Source organism: Phoxinus phoxinus (genome assembly GCF_949152265.1).
Source record: "Phoxinus phoxinus genome assembly, chromosome: 22".
Lineage (NCBI taxonomy): Eukaryota > Metazoa > Chordata > Actinopteri > Cypriniformes > Leuciscidae > Phoxinus > Phoxinus phoxinus.
Window position 1 is genome coordinate 8,768,256 of NC_136897.1, and position 17,278 is coordinate 8,785,533.

A 17,278-nucleotide genomic window follows, 5' to 3' on the forward strand; every position below is an offset into this window, starting at 1 on the left:
GGGTTGGAGCTCTTAGTGTCGACGCCTGCCAGACACGAGATAGTTGCAAACATCCCGTCAATGGGCGGCATCGACACATACCCATGCTCTCCTATCACTCCAACATCAGTGAGACTAGTCCGCTGATGTCGGTGGACATGGGCAGAGTATGGGTTCTTCCATGTCCTCTCGATCTCAGTATGAGATCGGGAAGAAATGAAAGGCTCACCTGAGCTGGTGGTTTTATGACCGGGGAAAAACCGCTCTCATAGTGAGCGATTTTTCCCCCAACGTGCAGCCACGGCAGCTGTTTTTTTTTTTTTTTTTTTTTTTGAGCCTGCTCGCGGAGCGTTTCCATAACACCAACCAGTTCAGCATACACGGGGCAGGGTGGCTGAGAAGATTCAGGATCTATTTTTCCGATTACCTCATCAGCCATCTCCTGTTTGTCCGGAAAAGCACTCACTGCTTACTCTCGTCAGCCGCCACATCGTCTGAGAGGATTATACCCCTCTCAAGGCGATCGGCGGGCTTCATCTGGGATCTTTCACCGAGATGCTGAGCCCTCTTCTCTCAAGAAGAGGGCCAGACGAGATCGGAGCGTTCTCAAAGAAAAAAACGCTCGCAATTGCGCGCTCTTCCTTCCCAGACAGAAAACGCACAGCTGAAAAAACTCAGCCTTCTCAGTGCATTTCATAATTACCTTTTGATTTTCAAAAGCGGTTACAGACAAAACAGTCCCTGAAGACGAAAAGATGGTTTGTCATGTTTGCAAGGCGCCCTTATATACTTCCAGGTCGCACGTTAATCATTCACATTAATGATTCACGGGCTGTCGCCGGTCAATGTGATTGCCGTGATTTGATTGTGATTTCAGACACCTGTCACGCCTGAGGCGTTCCCCAAAGCGTCGATGACGTATTGTCGAGTTCCCTTCGAAAGGGAACCAATGTCTACTCTAGCCAGTTAGTCCTCTAGAGGGTTATATAACATTGAGGAAATGCAGAAATTATTTAGAAACGCACAACAGCAGCACACAAATAGAAATCCCCCAACCCAAATATATATATTTTTTTCTTACCATCGCTTTGGCGCCCCCGCTGGTGCTGCGCCCCTATGCGCCGCATATAGCGCATACCCACTTTTTGTAACGCATACCCATTATTTAGAAACGCACAACAGCAGCACACAAATAGAAATCCCCCAACCCAAATTTTTTTTTTTTTTCTTACCATCGCTTTGGCGCCCCCGCTGGTGCTGCGCCCCTATGCGCCGCATATAGCGCATACCCACTTTTTGCGCCACTGAGCACAGATGCTGCATCTAAAACAGTATTTAGATGTACACAGCTATTACAATTGGATGAATAAAATTATGAGATTCATGTTTTAAAAAATATTTTGAATACTGAAATATAAAAAGTTTTTTTTAATGAAATAATACTTTAAATATAAAACTAAAACAACCAAGTTAGCCCCTGACACAAATTGCCATCTTCATGTGAACTAGTGGTCTTGTGGACTTTATAGACAATGGCTGGCGCATGTCCGTCTTCGCTAACACAACTTTGTGGCAGCTGCGTATGCGCCATTGATGGGCACTTCTGGGCCTCACTGTCTTAGTGAGTGAGTCATTGTGTCAGGACACCAGTTTGATCAGCCTAGTTGTTTGTGTCTGTGCCGTTGCTCATCCGGAGCGCATGTCTGTCTTGTTTGTCCACTCACCCACTTCGGCATGTGGTGTTTGTCTTTGTTTGCAATGTGCTTCAGCACGTGTGGTTCTGGTGTGTTTCCCATGCGTTCAACTTTCAGTTGTTGATTTCTTTAGATTCTTAGTTATTTCCATTTTGCTTTTCTTTTACTGTGTCTTGAGCTCTGCTTGTTATCCAGCTTTGTTTTGATTTTTTTTTTTTTTTCATCCAATGTATTACTTTCTTTTAACAAAAAAAAATTATTGGCTTAGTTAATAGTTTCTTAAAAAAAAAAAAAAAGATTATTTGTTTGTTTGTTTTATCTTTTCTCTTTTTTTTCTTCTCTCCAGTCTATCCATTTCCCTGGCTGCTGGACTGGGCTTATTTTCCCTCCACCTCCGGCTTTGCCGCCATCTTCCTTCCCCTTTTTCCCACCTCACCTGCCACCTCTGCCTGTTGCTCCCTCATCTCATTTGCCATCATCTTTGACCACCTGTGCGAATTGCTCTTGGCTGGGCGATACGGTTCCATAGACATTGCCTTTGCAATCTGAGGCCGTCATTGACCGTGATGTAGAGGTAATGGCCAACCAGATGGCAGACATAACCGCACAGCTTAGAGAATTGCAGAGAGACCAGGATTCTATCAGGACAGTTGCGGCTGCCTCATCTTCTGTACCTGCTCACTCCAGTTTAACTCCAAAACCGACCCCCTATGATGGCGACCCCAAGTCCTGTCGATTATTTCAGGCTAAGTGTTCCATCATCTTTGCCTCGCAACCTACCACCTATGCTTCAGAGATCACCAAGGTGACATTCGTCATCACTCTGCTCACCGTCAAGGCACGAGAATGGGGAACCACTGTGTGGGCAGCCAAGGCGCCATTCTGTGCCTCCTTCGAGGTGTTCAAGAAGGAGATGTTGAAGGTATTCAACTGTTCATTGGCCGGTAAGGACGCCGCAAGCCAGCTCGCCCGGTTGATACAGCGGGACCACTGACATTACTCCATGCAATACTTGCATGTATTGCCTCAGATCATTTGCGTTTGAACAGCGCTCCGTGGGCGTGGTCACATTAAAAGATAACGAGGTATAATGAGCTGAAATGAGAACTCACTCTTTTTATATAGATTACATAAACAGAGAATATTTGTTTTAGTTTTGAATTAGATCATTTAAAAGTACACACTTAAAGGGCACCTATTATGGAATTTTGAAATTTACCTTTCATGTAGTGTGTAACATAGATCTAAGTGAACAAAAACATCCTGCAAAGTTTGAAATATGAAAGTGCACCGTATATAAAGTTATTGTCTTTCAAAAGTAAGAGTCGACTCGGAGTCATTTTAATGAATCGTTAGAAGACCGAAGCTTTTTCTCTGACTGGATGACGTCAACTTGTCAAGTTATTTGAATACGATACGCCCACTTATTGCGTTTCAAGGCCAGGGAAAACTTGAAAACATCATGGCGAGACGCTGTGTTCTGAAGTGCGGCTCAAAAGCCAACTTTTTTCATCTGCCCAAGGAGGAGCATTTAAAGACTAAGTGGCTACAATTCATATATACAACTATACCACAGAATTATAGTCCGAGCCTTGTGCTTTGTTCACGCCATTTTGAAGACGATTGCTTTACCAACTTAAATGCAATCAAACTTGGATTCGCGAGCCGACTGATATTGAAGGAAGGTTCAGTTTCCAAGTGTATTTGCATCAGCTTCCTCCTCCGTATCACAACCTGTAAGTGTTATTAATAATTGTTGTTTTTATGTTTTATGTAGCATGCTTAATAATTATTTTGTTTGTTGTGTAAGCACCGTTTAGCTTCTAGGTCTTCAATGACAATTGTATTGAGATATGTGAAGTGTTTGTCCTTGTTTTCGGAGTTGTCTTAAAGAATAGAATAATACCTCGTAGTAACGTAACTGCATTTTTTTTTTTTTTTTAAACGTTGTTTATGCATCGGGCTAACGCAAACAAAGACTGATTGTGCTTTTACAATATGAACTCTGGGCTATGCTCGCTAACATAACATTAGATTCTTTATCTTATTTTTAGTTTTTTTACTACAAACTACAAAGCAGTGGACTATAATCATTATTATAACACAATGTAATTGATAAAAGCATCATTGTACTCCGTGTTAGACAAAAAGTATACCAATCACAACTGACTGGGTCATCTGACCAATCAACGCAGATTAGCGTCGCGCATAGGAGGGGTTTAGAAAAATGAGTTGTTGAACGAATCATTTGGGAGTCGGTGAGCAAATCAGGTAAAAATAAATGCATATTATACGACAACAAAAGTGTTTTTTGTCATTGCATGCATGTAAAACGTACTCGGTTACTAACGTAACCTCGGTTCTCTCTAGAGAGAGGAACGAGTACTGCGTTGTCGTAGCAACGCATTGGGGAAAATCCTTTTCCACGAGAATACTGAAGCAAAAAATTATCCTTAATTTTGTATCAATGTAAAACGCATTGTCACAGCATACAGACCTAGGCGAGACAGCTCGCGCGCCTATTGGCTGCTGTGCGGCAAATGCTTAAGCCAATCGAGCGAGCCCTTGAGTGACGTCACACCCAATGAGTCACGTCCTGCCGAAACGGGCGTGGCTTAGGGCTATATATTTCGCTCACAGGCTTATGAACTCTGATTTTTAAAGCGAAACAACCAGAGCGCATACACGGCAAGAAACGCAGTACTCGTTCCTCTCTCTAGAGAGAACCGAGGTTACGTTAGTAACCGAGTACGTTCTCTTACGAGAGATACTCTCGTACTGCGTTGTCGTAGCAACGCATTGGGGAACACCCTGTAAGACGCCGTGTATGCAGTTATCCGACACCATAGACCCAGAGCACTGAGCTGGGGTTCATATAGGCTAGTACATAATCACCTGCAGGACTCACAGAGAATACTGAAAGAGGTGGGTTCTAACCACCATCTCTCACAAAATTGACTGCACATAGCAGATCAGCACAAAATTGACTGCACTCAGCAGTTCAGCATAACAATGCCATAAAACGGCGACTGAAAATCTCAGTCTAATAGGCCCTATGCACAGCTGCACTACTTCCTGAACTTGTGCAGGCTCCTTTGTTTCCTGTCTGCCAGGATTGGCCAAACTGATTAATCCAGGTGTGTCTGACCAACAACAATAATCAGACACACCTGGATTAATCAGTTTGGCCAATCCTGGCAGACAGGAAACAAAGGAGCCTGCAAAAGTTCAGGAAGTAGTGCAGCTGTGCATAGGGCCTATACAAACACGGTTAATTAAACCGATAATATCCTGGCCTGTAAGGCGGGCACCTCGAAGTTGTAAAACCTGATAAATGTAGACGGTGAGGCCCAGCCTGCCGCCATACAAATATCCTGTAAGGCAATCCCACTCGACCAAGCCCACGAAGAAGCCATACTTCTCGTGGAGTGCGCTCTAACACCCAAAGGGCACTGAATGCCTTTGGATGCGTACGCTAGAGCTATCCCGTCTACTATCCATCTGGATAGGCTCTGCTTTGAAGTGGCCAGTCCCTTGAGACGCCCACTAAACGAAACAAAAAGCTGCTCCGTCTGTCTGAAAACAGACGAGCGCGACACGTAAGCTCTCAATTCCCTCACTGGGCAGAGAAAATTATCGTCCATATTGTCCCCGGTGACCGGAAGGGCAGACAGGGAAATAACCTGCGCCCTAAACGGTGTGTTTAGGGATTTTGGAACGTAACAATGCTTAGGTTTGAGCATGACTCTGGAGTCGTTAGGCCCAAATTCCATGCACGACGCGCTCACAGAGAGCGCGTGTAAGTCCCCAACGCGCTTCACTGAAGCGAGAGCCAGGAGAAACACCGTCTTGAGCGACAAGTGTTTCATATCAATCTCCTGAAGAGGCTCAAAAGGAGGACCCTTCATGGCGTCCAGCACCGTGGAAAGGTCCCAAATGGGAACAGTGGGAGGTCTGGGTGGATTAAGTCTCCTAGCTCCTTTAAGGTACCGAATGACTAAATCGTTCCTTCCTATGGACTGGCCATGTGCGGTTTCAGAAAAAGCCGCTATAGCCGCCACATATACTTTGAGCGTGGAAGGGGATCTCCCGTTATCCAACAGCTCTTGTAAGAAGGACAAAACCTCTGTTACTCCGCAGTCTGGGGGTGACACGCCACGACACGTGCACCAGCCAGAAAAAACTGACCATTTAGACGCATAGAGCCGTCGCGTAGACGGAGCTCTAGCATGTGTGATCGTGTTTAGCACTCCCTGAGGGAGGTCAGCGGATACCCGTTGATGGCCCACACATGAAGGGACCATAGTTCCGGGTGAGGATGCCAAATCGAACCATTTGCTTGAGAAAGGAGATCCCTCCTCAGAGGCACTGGCCACGGGGCGGTGCTGGCTAACTGCATCACAGCTGGGAACCAGGGTTGATTCAACCACAGCGGTGCTATCAGCAGCACTGAGCATCCTTCCTCCCTGATCCTCTCCACCACTTGGGTCAGGAGGGAGACAGGGGGAAAAGCATACAGAGGACGGCGCGGCCACTGATGAGCCAGTGCGTCCCTGCTTTTTGAGTAAAATTCTGGACAGTGAGCGTTTTTCGGAGACACAAAGAGGTCTACTTCCGCTCTGCCGAATTTCTTCCACAACAGTTGTACTGTGTGTGGGTGTAACGACCATTCTCCTGCCGGAACGCGGTTCCTGGACAGTACATCTGGTCCAACATTCAGGTGCCCTGGCACGTGCGCCGCCCTTAGTGAAAGGAGGTTGCAGCGCGCCCATACCAGAAGGTGTTTGGTCAGCCTGTATAACGACAGGGACCTGAGGCCGCCCTGGCGATTTATGTATGACACCACTGACATGCTGTATGAACGTATCAGTACATGGCAGCCCACAATCAGGGGACGAAAGCGAGTGAGTGCTTTGCACACTGCTAACATCTCGAGGCAGTTTATGTGGAAGAGCTTCTCTCGCTCTGACCAAAGGCCAAACAGCGGTCTGCCCTCGAGCAGCGCTCCCCATCCTGCGTTGGATGCGTCCGTAGACACCACCCTCAGACTCGAGGAAGTCCCTAGGCTTACACCTGACAGGTACCAGTCTTTTGACTTCCAAGGTTTCAAAGCTGCAACGCAAGCTTGATTGACCTTGAGGTTAAGCCGACCGGTGGCCCATGCTTTGCAGGGCACCCTCCCTTTGAGCCATATCTGCAGCGGGCGCATGCGTAGCAGGCCCAGCTGCAGTACTGCTGATGCTGAGGCCATCAGACCTAGCATTTTTTCAAAGCTCTTTAGAGGGAGAACAGCGCCGCAGCGGAATGAGCTGACTGTGCGCTGAATGCGCAGCGCGCGCTGTTGTGACAGCTGCGCTGTCATTGACAGCGAGTTCAGTTCCAGTCCCAGAAAAGAAATATTCTGTCTGGGAGATAGCGAACTCTTTTCCCAGTTTACTGTGAGACCGAGATTCTCGAGGTGACTCAGCAGCAGGGCTCTGTGCGCCACTATCTCTGAATGAGATAGGGCTAGAATGAGCCAATCGTCCAAATAGTTCAGCACTCGAACACCCTGCAGTTTGAGGGGAGCGAGTGCTGCGTCCATGCACTTCGTAAATGTACGGGGTGCTAGAGACAAGCCGAACGGCAGGACTTTGTACTGGTATGCCTGGCCCTCGAAGGCGAATCTCAAAAATCGCCTGTGACGTGACGCAATCTGTATTTGAAAATACGCGTCCTTTAGATCTACTGACACGAACCAGTCTCCTTGGTGAACATGCGCAAGGATTTTTCTGGTCGTTAGCATTCTGAACTGGCGTTTCACAAGCGCTCTGTTCAGCTGCCTCAGATCTAGTATGGGTCTGAGACCCCCGTCTTTTTTGGGTACCAGGAAGTATCTGCTGTATAGCCCCCCTTCGCTCTGAGCCTGAGATAAAGGTTCGATAGCCCTTTTTCTCAGAAGTTTCTGAATTTCGGCTCGAAGTAGGTGTGCTACATTCGAATCTACCGAAGTCTCGACGCGCGCCGCGTGGCGGCGAGGGCGTCTGCGAAACTGCAGCGAATAGCCTTCTTTTATGATGTTTATCACCCATTTTGAAACCCCGGGAAGCTTTTCCCATGCATCTGCACGTGTAACTAGGGGCTGAGTGAAAAGCGCGCTCTGATCGACTCGCGATACAGCGGCTTTCGTGAGCTGCGACATCTGAGGCTGGGGCCGCGCTGATGATAGCGGGCAGAATGTCCGCGCTTGACCCCTCGACAGCATTTAGGCGGGAGAGGGAGGGCTGGACGGGCTCCGTAGGAACCGTGGTGCTTGTGTGGGAACGCGGGCACTGGGGACCGGGCACGTTTACCACATTTATAGCATCGCTCGCCGGAGCGGAGCGCCTGCACGCAGGTTTCGTTTTTACAGAAACCGTGCGATGAGCAGGAGGTAGCATTAGTGAGCACTGGGTAGTGGGCACGTGTGCTACTTTTAACGCGCAATCGAACTGGGTCGATTTTATGTGCGCGGGCCCTGTGTGTGGGGCCGTGTTTGTGTGTAGGGATGGGCACATTACAGTGGGCAGTCTTACTACACATGAAACACCATCGGCCGTGGCCAGGACACCAGAAAATGCACTCTTTAATGGATTTATCTGGGTAGCCATGAAAACGGCTGTTGTGTGCAGGCAAGCGGCCAATGAGACACACCTGTTGGCTTGGGACTGAACGAGCGGTGAGCTTCGGTGAGGGTCCGGCCGCAGCGGGACTTGAACACCGACGCTTCCCTAGCAGTGCTAGGATGTCTTCGGGGGCTCGGGCTTCAACGCTACCTTCTGTCGCGGGCCACGCGGCGCGGGGCGGCGACCGGAAGAGCGAGAGCGCGGTCTCGAGCTCTGCGTCTGGCGGCGTTGAGAAGAGGAGCTGGGCGGCGGTCTGGGCTGCGAACTCTGAGCAGGCGGTTTCGCAGTTGGAGCGCTTCGGCAGGAAGTGCTTCATCGCCTGGGTCGCCTTTTGCACCTCAGCATACCTGTCGGTGAATTCCTTCACCGATGTCCCGAAGAGGCCAGCAGGGGAGAGCGGGGCGTCGAGGAACGCGGTCCGCTCCGCTTCTGGCATGTCTGAGAGCGTGAGCCAGAGGTGCCTGTCAGACACGGTGAGCGCCGCCATACTCCGTCTGATGGCTTGGGCCGCAGACTTCGAAGCGCGAAGAGCCAGGTCTGTAGCGCTTCTCAGATCCGCCACGCAGATCGCATCGGGCCCGTTCTCATCCAGCTTGCGGAGGAGATCGGCCTGGAAAATCTGCAGCGTCGCCATGGTGTGCAGTGCTGACGCGGCCTGTCCGTTGGCGGCATAAGCGCGACGGAGCAGGGATGACGTCGTGCGGCAAGCCTTTGAGGGCAGCGCCATCTTAGCACGCCGTCCAGCGGAGGGCGGGCATAAGTGGGCCGCGATAGGCTCTTCGACCGCCGGGAGGGAAAGGTAGCCTCTGTTCTTAGCGTCGTCAACTTCGGAGAACACTAAGGAAACAGATGACCTCGTCCTCGTGGAGAACGGGGAAGTCCAAGCTCTCGCGACCTTCTCGTGAAGCTCAGGAAGGAAGGGGGCGGGCTTAGACGCAGGTGTAGACTTTTCCCTGGGCAGAAAGTAGCCATCCAACCGGTTGTGGGCGGGCTGCTCGGGCGAAACCCACTCAAGGCCAAGGCTCGCCGTGGCTTGAGTGAGCACGCGGATGAGCTCCGCCTCGATGCTCGCTCTCTTTCCTTTGGTCGTGGGGGCAGGGGGCGCGAGGTCCGCAGAGCTCGCCCAATCCTCGCTGCCGGACGCCAAAACAGAGCACGAGTCCTCATCTCTCAGCATGGCGTCGATCTCGTCGATGGCGTCGACGGAAGCGGCGGCAATCTGCGGTCGCTGTCCGTCGGGGATCGATGCTGATGAAGCCGGGGAAATAGTTTTTGTAGTGTTGGACTACAGTTTCATTCTGAAATTCTCGTCGGCGAAATAATGGTTGAAACAAACAATATTGACAATATTGTGTCTAAAAAGTAACACACAATGTTAACTTTATTGTTAATTGTATAAAATAAATAGTACATTTGCAATTGTGCACAGGAAAACAGCACTCTTGCTCGTGATATTCTAATATAACAACATAATATGATATAAATGTAATAAGACAAAAACTCATTTGGGGACATATATAACTGCACTGACACATCACGCAAATGAAATCAAGCATGAGAGACAAATGCGATGTCAACTCGCACTCACAGTGCCTCGTACGTAGTTTAAACAATGATTACAATATCATCATAGTTCATAGACAATCCTAGGCACAAAGAATGACTTCAAAACTTACTATTGAACTGACATTTTCTCGTTCTCTTATCCTCTCCTCTCGCGTGCAGGAGACAGACGTAGTAGGCTAATACGCTGCCGTAATTGTAACGAATTGTCACAAGCAAATCCACAAAGATAGACTAATAAAAAATAATACGTACGCTAATTAGATGGTTTTCATTTGGAAAGTATTTAGATACGTCTAAGTCAAAGTGTCATCTAAAATTTAAGACCTTTCATAGGTAAAAATAAGACTTTTCATAAGTAAAAATAAGACACTAAGACTTTTTATGGCCTTAAATTTAGAAAATTAAATTTAAGACCTTTTAAGCCTTTTTAAGGATCCGCGGGGAACCTGATATTGTCAATATCACACAGCCCAAAAACTTGCAGATGCCTAATATACTGTTGTCTGTGTCATTAATGTTAATAAAACAACAAAATACAGCTTTAACAAAGATAAAACTATATTTAATTTCTACAGTGAACACATAGTGTTATTTTACATTTAGGCTTACCGTATTTTCCGGACTGTAAGTCGCTCCGTAGTATAAGTCGCATCAGTCAAAAAATTTGTCATGAAGAGGAAAAAAACATATATAAGTCGCACTTGACTATAAGTCGCATTTATTTCGAAATTTATTTCACAAAACCAAGACCAAGAACAGACATTTAATCTGGAAAGGCAAGTTATTCAACTACACAATAGCACACAGAACAACAGGCTGAATAGGTGTCCGGCACGTTAACGTAATAGTCATCAGGGTTTCCCGCAGCACTTTGGAACTAAGGCGGCCGCCTAAGCAACACACGCCTGCCGCCTAAATTACGTAGTCAAAAAAATGTATATGAGCGACATCCGCCGTGTTACTCTGTCCTGTTTAGAGCTTAGATTATCTGCCCGAGCCCTATATTTCCCGCCGCTATATAGAGACGTGCGGCGCGGGACTAGATTTGATGGCCGAGTGCGAGCGCGGGCGGTAATGCACTCACTGTGTGTGCGGGCTGCGGGAGAATAAAATTATTAAATAGAAATATCTATGAATAAAACATATAAAAACGAATAAATTGTTATTCATCTGTTGCAGAAAATCAACAAGAACTAAAACAAAATAGAAACGATTTACAGGCCAGAGTTTCTATTTGTAACATGTTTGCAGCGTTGAGTGATGTAGCCAATCACAGACATATGTGTTGATTTCTTGAACGCAATGGCCAATCAGAAGCATTTAAAGGGGTGGTTTACTGCTTTTTTTCTTTGCATGATTGTGTTTATGTGGTGCAATATAACATGTCTTCGTCTTTTTTTTTTTTTTTTAAGCCTTATTTTTCATAAATTTCACCTTTATTGTAAGCCGCTTTCTCCTCTGTCATTTGAACGACCGGTTGACTTCCTGATTCTATGAAACCACTCCCTCAGAAACAGGAAATGGGCTCAGATTGGTTAGTTGGGCCGGTGTGTTGTAATTGGCTAAACTGCGTAGTGCACGTTGTCCGAAAACTTCACGCCCATCACCTTTACGGGCGAAGGTTGCATGTGCATGTGCTCCGGTCAAATGTAAATAATGGTGTCAAAACTGGTAAGCAAGTTCACCAAGCTCCCGCGATCTTATTCCACAACACTGAATCAATTGAGTTCTTCCTCAGTGTGTCGCTTCTGAACAACTCTGCTAACTAGAACCTCTCGCGGCTGTAGACGGTAATGTTTTCTCTTGGTTCATCTCAGTCAGTATGAATTAATTTCACAGGACCAGCAAAACTCTGAAAAAAAGTGTGACTTATAGTCCGGAAAATACGGTAATTATTTATTTCTGTACCTGAATACTACTGTTAGACTTTGGAAATGTGTTATTTAGTATTCATCTCTGCTTGTAATTTGTTTATTTGTTCTTATTTTATTACTGAATGTTCACTTGTTTTAAATAACTTTATCAGTTAGGCTAATAGTTTTTGATGTAGTGTCGAAGAACTTCAAGTGAACTTTAAGTAATAAAGGAAAAGCAAAGTTTTAAAAAAAAATTATCAGAATGATGACAAAAAAAACGATCCGTGGCTCAAAAAACGTAAATGATCCGAACCGTGAATTTTGTGATCCATTCCACCACTACTAATGTGCCCTTTAAATAACAAGAAAAATACTGCACCATTGACTTTAGACCAGGTCAATGACGCAGTCTATTTCAGTTGCCTCAAAATAGCAACGCACCAACAATGCACCTCGACACACCTCGTTGTCAAAATGATAACTGCGTCGGGCTGAAAGAAACTAGCAAAAAACACATGCTTAGAATTCAAAACAGCCTAAATATTTCACTTAAAATTTCCAGTGTTTGATTATGCAAACATTTTAGCTTGTCACTGGGGTACACCTCATTCCAAACCTGTACTTTCTTAGATATTATGAGAAATGTTTGAATGTTGTTGTTGTTGTTTTTTATCTTTAAAATGGAACACAATGTATGATAACTAAAACGGCTTGATTTTAGTGTATCTCCCTTTAAAGTACTAATATGCAGCATTTAGTGGTAGGTAATAAACAGTAATGTGCCCTAGTGACATTTTATACAGTATATTTTTTCAAATTTTCTGAGATTGGTAATGTAAAGTAATTTTACAATAATGGAAAATACTATTTTCACGGATTAACCAAAGAGAAAAATCTCCAACCTCTGATAAACCATGCGTGAGGTGAGGTCACACTAAGCGTGGGTGTTAAGTTTTGTGTAAGTTTCTAAAATTAGAGCACAGCTCTTAGACTTGAATATATTTGTCCCCTTGGCAACATAATAACCACACCAGTTTTAATTATAGTACAGTTTGCAAGAAAAAAATTGCCTGGCCACACAGCAGTGGTGTATATATCAAATGTAAATGTTAAATGTAAAAAATGTCCCTTTACACTTAATTCTCCCGGTTAAAATAAACATTACATAAAAAAGAGACCAAATACATTTCTATTTTGTATTTTTACACTAACTATGTAATGTTCTATTTATTAAAACCAAGTATAAATTTCATAAAGTTAGTGTTTTTCTGCATTTTTTATATTTATTACAAAATAAAAAGGCAGTAACAATTTAAACAATATAGGCTATATTATTTGTGAACTAATGTTCACCTTTTCTTTGTAATAATGAACTTAGGGCAGTCATCAGGCCCTATTTTAACGATCTAAGCACATTGTTTAAAGCACACGGCACAAGTGCACTTAGAGTCCGAATCCACGGCTAACCGAATCCACGGATTTGGCGTGTCCGAATCCACTTTTGCTAGTTTAAGGACGGGGAAAATGGACGGCGGCGCATGGTCTAAAAAGGTTGTCCCTATTCTCTTGATGAGTAATGGGTGTGTTTTTGGTCATCAAGCTTGTACACTGGCCACAGACAAGAAGATGTAGGGCAGGCATACCTTTAATTTCATTATGAAATTAAAAAATCATTATGTTTTCAGGCTATTTCCTGTTTGATTTTGGCATGACATAAAGCTGTGATATCTAAATAGCTGAGTTGTTTACTTACTGTTTAATTAGTCTTCCCATTAACGCCATGGGGTGTTTCTCAAACTGAAGGCTGCATCCTACCGAGACTGTGTCCTTCCTAGTCCAGTCCTTCTGAGGCTTGTAGGCTAGTGTCTTTACTCAGCAATTAAACTCTAAAATGAGACGGTCTAGTAGGTGTGCATGGCTACATCACATGTTCCCGCCCCCACGTTCACGGCACGAAAATACTATTAAAACTTAATTTTGGATAAATACTTTGTATTACAAATCGTTATATTAACTGTTTTCCTATTAATGCAATACAGTGAATGACAGCCTTCTGAGGTCTCCCAGTGGCTTACATTATTGTCAGTTTAGTGTTAAGTGATTCATTTACAGCAAAACAAAAGATAACATGCTTTCATGTCCGAAACACAAATTTTCTCTTACATTTCATAACAAACTCAGTCAAGCTCAGTACCGACTTGTTTTCTGTCCGTTTATTTTCGTGAATTTAAATGTGTGCAAAGTATTGTGTGTGATTTAAGAAAACGAAGGATACATCTGATGCATCCTTCAAAACAGGCCAAATGAAGGACTCGAAACGAATCCTTCAAATTGAGATTGTCTTCAGCGACGTTTGTCGTTGACGTTTGCAAACACGTCTTCATTCGGGACAATTCGAGAATGCGTAAACAAGAGGCGGGACTTAGTTCACGAACCAATCATAGCACATCATAGCATGATGGAGACATTGCCGCCCTCCTCTCACGTGACTTCCCCCCATTCATTCTCAATTACCCCCCACTAAACTCACCGCAGACATGTAGGGGGTCTTTTTTAAGTCAATGGGATCAGCGCCTCCTGCTGTAACTTCACCTGCAGATGTCGCTGTTGGGCAGTGTTATTTGCTTTTTTAGTTATATGGTTTAATGTCACATTGTAATATGGGTTATTTTCTCATCCAGTTTTTTTTTAGGAGACACTCCCCTTGAGGAAATGCCCCTGCCAGACAGATAGATAAAAAACACCAGAAATCTTCAAATATTCTACTCTGGGGGAAAAATAGCAAACAACATCACTCTCTCCTAGACACCATTCTCTCCCATGAACAGAAGACATTAGTGATGTAATCTGCTGTTAGACTTGAATCACTGGTCTGTTACAGCATAGAGCTCATGGCACCCTCTCAACAAACGTTATATTATGAGGTCTACTGCTAAGATGCTATAGAGGCTGTGGCATGAAGTGGATAAATGTACACAGATAGGCAGATCCTGATCTTTTGTTGTTCTTGCCTCATGTGCACAGGTTAAGTCATGATCATTATGTGATGGAAGTGTTGGCCTGTGTGTAGTGTAGGCCACATATAACGAGGATGATCAAAAGACCAGATCTGACAAACACGTGCCTTACTCCGTTGTTCATTCTCCTTCTAACTCACAGTTAAATACAGAGTGTTTCGCGCTGTCATTGGATTCATTTGCCTCTGATTTCTCTGCAAGATCCACTGATGCAAGGAGGCCCAGATAATAATAAAACACCAGCAATGCATTGCCAGGATTTATGCAGCTGTTCATCTAAACTGAACAACGAACTTGTCAACAATGCTTAGGTTATATTGCATGTTATTAAAGTGACAAATGATCATTATTTATAAACAGTAGATGCGGATGCGATGAGAGATGCGCCGCATTCTGACACACAAGACAGCCAGATAACGTTAGCTTGACACTGAGCCCAAGCAATTGAATAATTATGTCAATAGCATTATTATTTTGTATAAACTTTGTGACCACTGTAATCAGATCATTGATGATGAAAATGAGAAGGTTTTGAGTAAATTACCTAAACACGGGCTTCTGTCTCTCTGTCTGCGATGATGTCGCTGTTCCTCGCTTTTCTCTGTTTCTTTGGGTGTAATTCTTCTTTACCTTAATTAATATTATTTCGTTTTAACATTTTAATTAAATGTTTGGCTTTTGAAAGAAAGCCCTCAATCTGCTCTGTATGTTGTCCAGTTACCGCAAGTGTACGATGAAGATGGACCGACCTATTCTTCAGATAGGGGCGCGTGGACTGCATGCTTGTTTACACAGTCTAAATAACACACTATAATTTAACCACAGCTTGGACATTTTTATCGCCTATAAAATTTTATAAAATTACTGTGTATTACCACATGATTAAGCGGCATGCTTTAGCGTGTATGTTTACTGTTGAGTGACCATAATTCCCCAATGCGAAATACATGGACTCTTCCGGAGCGCACGGATTCTTAGCAACAAACCAATGTTTCCATCCGGGTTCTTATTCAGATAACTAATATCAGAGCTAATATCAATAAAGAAGCTAATAATAAATATTATACTGTTCCTATTTCTAAATTAATTCGATCTTTCTTTTTTCATAAAATGTTATTATGTGACCCTAACAGAAACCAATCTATGAACAAATTTTGATTTTAAAAAAAATATTTAGGCTACTGTGACATTAGATTAAAAACTAAAAGGTGACTTAGCTAATATTTACAGTAAATAAAATACAGCTAGATTTTGCTTTTTTGTATTTCAATTTAATATTTAAACAAATATTATTGTTTAATGTTTAATGTCCTTTAATTGCCAACCTAGCCTATAAGTAGCCTAATTTTGTAACATTTGTATTTATATGATATTTTAATCTGACAATTAAGTCGTGCATTTTAATAAAATTAATAAAATTAATGTAGATAGCCAAAATGTTAAAAATTTTAAGAAGTGTTTCATCACTGAAGTTTATTCCGTCAGTTCTCCACATGATGGCGCCACGACTTAACCGTTCGACACGGCGGTGGCTGGCGTATTATTTTACTTTTGTTTAGGTGTCTAGTGGCAACTGGCTGCAAACGTGCACACGTGTTTTAAGTTAGTTAGTTAGTTAGTTTGTTTGTTTGATTGTTTGTTTGTTTGTTTGTTTGTTTGTTTGTATTAATACATTCATACTCAAGGAAAGCATTTAGGCTACCATACTTACCTCAGTGGTTTTATCAGGGGAAACTTAGTTTGAATTGTGAATCAGAGTGATGAGTAGCAGTAATACAAGTTAATAATAATGTCACACTTTACATGAATAGTCAGGACTGAGTAACACTGATGGATCTGTTGATGTGATTACTTTATATAGAGCGCATAATAACAGCAAGAACATGAAGAATGAAATAGTCCAACGAGTTTCATATATATATATATATATATAGGCTATATATATACATTTAGGCACATTTTTATTTAAAAAAAAGTTAAGCCACACTTTTTCTTCTCATTTAATCAAATGATATGGTCAGTAGCTTATCTTGACATATCATTTCAGGAAAAGGGATAGTTCACCCAAAAATGTAAATTCTGTCATCATTTATTCACCCTCAAGTTGTTCCAAACCTGTATATTTCTTTTCTTCTGCTGAACACAATAGAATATATTTTGAAGAATATAGGTAGGCTACTGTAGTAGCTGTAGGTGGGGGATTAGAAAGTCAATGGGTCCCATTAACTGTTTGGTTATCAACATTCTTCAAAATATATTTTGTTTTCAGCAGAAGAAAGAAATAGTCTTTTCTGAGAATAAGTAAAAGATTTCTACAGGTTAGTATTGACAAGTTATCTCTCAGTGGGAATCAATAGCCTACATTCTCCCTGTGTTGGCCTTTGGAACCTCAGTGTCTTTTTTGTTTTTCCTCCACTGTTTGGGATGTTGAGCAAAGGGCCTGATGACCTGTATTTACTTCTTCATTAACACACATTCTAACAGGAAGTAAACTGGCTCAGTTGGTGGTAAGACAAAGACTC

The 17,278-nt window shown here is 43.6% G+C and overlaps 1 protein-coding gene across 4 annotated transcripts in view; it reads right to left on the bottom strand.

Moving 5' to 3' along the window:
• The window catches only part of ttll7 (tubulin tyrosine ligase-like family, member 7), a 106,507-nt gene extending 90,977 nt beyond the window's left edge, over positions 1-15,530 (bottom strand). For all 4 annotated transcript variants that reach the window (XM_079598230.1, XM_079598228.1, XM_079598229.1 and 1 more), the window contains exon 1: positions 15,301-15,530. The gene's annotated coding sequence lies outside the window, so the exon portion shown is untranslated. The remainder of the gene's footprint in view (positions 1-15,300) is intronic.
• Positions 15,531-17,278: the final 1,748 nt, after the last annotated feature.